Here is a 4,896-nt window from a genome sequence, read left to right as displayed (position 1 = left end):
GGCCCAAACCGGCGTTTCAAATCAGCTCAAGAAAAGTCTGTAAACATATAAGCATCAATGCTCAGCCCAAGCACACACCAAGTGGGCCCGGAAGTGGATTTTTATGTCATTTACTCATTTTTTTAAACTCTAAGCTACTAGTTCTCTATAAATAGGACCTTTTGCTATTGTATTTTCATCTTTGATCAGTCCTATGCTATCTTAGATCAGATCTTGGTTCTTCTGGTTCCCTCTCTGGGGCCGAAGCCAATGATCACCATTATCACTTATGTATTTTCAACGGTGGAGTTTCTACACACCACAGATTAAGGTGTGGAGCTCTGCTATAAGATATTCATTTGCACCCAAGAACATGATGAATGTGATGATTATGTGACGCTCATCATCATTCTTACTTATGAATGCGTGCCTGACAACCACCTCTATTCTACATGCAAACAAGGCTTGAATGTATATCTTTTGGATTCCTTAATCAGAATCTTCGTGGTATAAGCTAGAATCCATTGGCGGCCATTCTTGAGAATTCGGAAGGTCTAAATCTTGTCTGTGGTATTCTGAGTAGGATTCAGGGATTGAATGACTGTGACGAGCTTCAAACTCGCGATTGTGGGGCGTTAGTGACAGACGTAAAAGAATCACTGGATTCTATTCCGACATGATCGAGAATCGACAGATGAATAGCCGTGCTGTGACAGAGCGCGTTGAACATTTTAACTGAGAGGACGGCACTGTAGCCATTGACAACGGTGATGCCCAACATACAACTTGCCATGGAAAGGAGTAAGAAGGATTGGATGAAGACAGTAGGAAAGCAGAGAGACGGAAGGGACAAAGCATCTCCATACACTTATCTGAAGCTCTCACCAATGAATTACATAAGTATCTCTATCTTTATTTTATGTTTTATTTATCTTTTAATCATTAATCCTCCATAACCATTTGAATCCGCCTGACTGAGATTTACAAGATGACCATAGCTTGCTTCATACCAACAATCTCCGTGGGATCGACCCTTACTCGCGTAAGGTTTATTACTTGGACAACCCAGTGCACTTGCTGGTTAGTTGTGCGAAGTTGTGATAAAGAGTTGAGATTACAATTGAGCATACCATGTTGATGGCGCCATTGATGATCACAATTTCGTGCACCAAGTTTTTGGCGCCGTTGCCGGGGATTATTTGAGTTTGGACAACTGACGGTTCATCTTGTTGCTTATTTTAGGTATTTTTCTTCAGAGTTCTTAAGAATGAATTCTAGAGTTTCAGATGATGTTTTCATCATCACCAAAGCTGATTGATTCTCAACAATTTAGCTCTTGAATGTAATGTCCTACTGAAGCTTGGCTAGCCATGTCTAATCTTTTTAGACTAAAGCTTTAGACTAACATTGCATGATTCCTGGAAATTCTTATTAAGAATTTTGATATCCTTATTTTCTTTTCCATATAATTTTCGAAAAAATCCAAAAAAAAATTATAAAATCTTAAAACCAAAAAATAATTTTATGTTTCTTGTTTGAGTCTAGTGTCTAATTTTAAGTTTGGTGTCCATTGCATGTTTTTAGTCTTCTAATTTTCGAAAATTACATGCATTATGTTCTTCATTGATCTTCAAGATGTTCTTGATGATTCCTTGCTCTGATCTTTAAATTCTCTTGTTTTGTGTGTTTTGTTGTTTCTCATATGCATTCTCAATTTGTTAGTGTCAATAGTATACAAACTTCTAAGTTTGGTGTCTTGCATGCATTGTTTATTTGATCTTAGTCGCATTTTGATTATTCCTCATCATTAAAAATTCAAAAAAATTTTAAATTTTGTCTTTTCAAGTCAATAATACAGAGAATTGAAGATTCAGAACATACAGCAGAAGATTTACACAGAAAAAGCTGGGCGTTCAAAACGCCCAGTGAGGAAGGAAAACTGGCGTTTAAACGCTAGCCAGGGTACCTGGCTGGGCGTTTAACTCCCAAAAAGGTAGAGTTTTGGGCGTTAAACGCCAGAATGGTATCCATTCTGGGCGTTTAACGCCAGGATGGCATAAGAGGGAAGATTTTGTTTTTAATTCAGATTTTTTTCAAGTTTTCATAATTTTTCAAAATCAAATCTTTTTCAAATCATATCTTTTCAATCATATATTTTCAAAATCAATTTCTTTCCATTTTCAAAAATATTTGCTAACAATTAATTATTTGATTCAAACATTTCAAGTATGTTGCCTTTTCTGTTGAGAAAAGTTTAATGTCTGAATCATATCTTTTAAAATTTCTTGTTAGCCAAGTCATTGATTTTAAAAATCAAATCTTTTTAAATTGTTTTTCAATCATATCTTTTCAATCATATCTCTTTAAAACCATAACTTTTCAATCATATCTTCTTAATCACATCTTTTTCAAAATAGTTTTCAATCATATCCTTTTGATTTCTAATTTCAAAATCTTTTTCAAAATCACTTTATTTCTTTCCCAACTTTAATTTTCGAAAATCATCAATCAAATTTTCAAAATTTCTTTTAATTTCTTCAAAATCTTCTAATTTATTTTCAAAAATTCTTCCCCTCTTCTCACATCCTTCTATTTAAGGACTAACACTCCTTCACTATCAATAATTCGAACTCTATCTCTCTTGATAAGTTCGAATTCTTCTTCTTCTACCTCCTCCTTCTATTCTTCTTTTCTTCTGACATCTCAAGAAATCTCTATACTGTGACATAGAGGATTCCATATTTTCTTGTTCTCTTCTCTTTCATATGAGCAGGAGTAAAGACAAAAGCATTCTTGTTGAGGCTGACCCTGAACCTGAAAGGACCTTAAAGCGGAAGCTAAGAGAAGCTAAAGCACTACTCTCTGTAGAGGACCTAACAGAAATCTTCAAACAAGAAGAAGACATGGCAGCCGAAAACAACAACAATGCCAACAATGCAAGGAAGGTGTTGGGTGATTTTACTGCACCTACTCCCGTCTTCTATGGGAGAAACATCTCTATCCCTGCCATTGGAGCAAACAACTTTGAGCTTAAGCCTCAATTAGTTTCTCTAATGCAACAGAATTGCAAGTTCCATGGACTTCCATTGGAAGATCCTCATCAGTTTTTAGCTGAATTCTTGCAAATCTGTGAGACTGTCAAGACCAATGGGGTTGACCCTGAGGTCTACAGACTTATGCTATTCCCTTTTGCTGTAAGAGACAGAGCTAGGATATGGTTGGACTCACAACCTAAAGAAAGCCTGAACTCTTGGAAAAAGCTAGTCAATGCCTTCTTGGCAAAGTTCTTTCCACCTCAAAAACTGAGTAAGCTTAGAGTGGAAGTCCAAACCTTCAGACAGAAGGATGGAGAATCCCTCTATGAAGCTTGGGAAAGATACAAACAATTAATCAGAAAATGTCCTTCTGACATGCTTTCTGAATGGAGCATCATAGGTATCTTCTATGATGGTCTGTCTGAACTGTCCAAGATGTCATTGGACAGCTTTGCTGGAGGATCTCTTCATCTGAAGAAGACGCCTGCAGAAGCTCAAGAACTCATTGAAATTGTTGCAAATAACCAATTCATGTACACTTCTGAAAGGAATCCTATGAACAATGGGACGAATCAGAAGAAAGGAGTTCTTGAGATTGATACTCTGAATGCCATATTGGCTCAGAACAAAATATTGACTCAGCAAGTCAATATGATTTCTCAAAGTCTGTCTGGAATGCAAGCTGCACCAGGCAGTACTAAGGACGCTTTATCTGAAGAAGAAGCTTATGTTCCTGAGAACCCATCAATGGAAGAGGTGAATTACATGGGAGAACCCTATGGAAACACCTATAATCCTTCATGGAGAAATCATCTAAATCACTCATGGAAGGATCAACAGAGACCTCAACAAGGTTTCAACAACAATAATGGTGGAAGAAACAGGTTTAGCAATGGCAAGCCTTTTCTATCATCTTCTTAGCAATAGACAGAGAATTCTAAGCAGAGCCACTCTGACTTAGCAACCATGGTCTCTGATCTAATCAAAACCACTCAAGGTTTCATGACTGAAACAAGGTCCTCCATTAGAAACTTGGAGGCACAAGTGGGTCAGCTGAGTAAGAAAGTTACTGAACTCCCTCCTAGTACTCTTCCAAGCAATATAGAAGAGAATCCAAAAGGAGAGTGTAAGGCCATCAACATGGCCGAATTTGGAGAGGAGAAAGAGGCAGTGATCGCCACTGAGGAAGACCTCAATGGACGTCCACAGGCCTCCAATGAATTCCCTAATGAGGAACCATGGGAATCTGAGGCTCACACTGAGACCATAGAGATTCCATTGGATTTACTTCTGCCATTCATGAGCTCTGATGAGTATTCTTCCTCTAAAGAGGACGAAAATGTCACTGAAGAGCAAGTTGCTAAGTACCTTGGAGCAATCATGAAGCTAAATGACAAGTTATTTTCTAATGAGACATGGGAGGACGAACCCCCTTTGATCACCAAAGAACTGAATGACTTGACTAGGCAGAGATTACCTCAAAAGAGACAGGACCCTGGAAAGTTCTCAATACCTTGTACATTAGGCACCATGACCTTCGAGAAGGCTCTGTGTGACCTAGGGTCAAGCATAAACCTCATGCCTCTCTCTGTAATGGAGAAGCTAGAGATCTTTGAGGTACAAGCTGCAAGAATCTCACTAGAGATGGCAGACAATCAAGAAAACAAGCTTATGGACTTGTAGAGGATGTTCTGGTAAAGATTGAAGACCATTACATCCCTGCTGATTTCATAGTCCTAGAGACTGGGAAGTGCATGGATGAATCCATCATCCTTGGCAGACCCTTCCTAGCCACAGCAAAGGCTATGATTGATGTTGACAGAGGAGAATTGATCATTCAAAGAAATGAAGAATCCTTTATGTTTAAGGCTCAAGGATATCC

General features: G+C 38.0%; 1 non-coding gene across 1 annotated transcript; it reads right to left on the bottom strand.

The window, feature by feature from the left end:
- Positions 1 to 3,287: 3,287 nt before the first annotated feature.
- LOC130953748 (small nucleolar RNA R71) lies at positions 3,288 to 3,395 on the bottom strand. The gene has a single exon (XR_009075910.1). It is a non-coding gene; the product is annotated as a small nucleolar RNA R71 (small nucleolar RNA).
- Positions 3,396 to 4,896: the final 1,501 nt, after the last annotated feature.

The sequence above is a fragment of the Arachis stenosperma genome, chromosome 9 (assembly GCF_014773155.1).
Source record: "Arachis stenosperma cultivar V10309 chromosome 9, arast.V10309.gnm1.PFL2, whole genome shotgun sequence".
Taxonomy (NCBI): Eukaryota; Viridiplantae; Streptophyta; class Magnoliopsida; order Fabales; family Fabaceae; genus Arachis; species Arachis stenosperma.
Note: the sequence above shows the minus strand (reverse complement) of the source record. Positions and strands in the feature narration are given on the sequence as shown.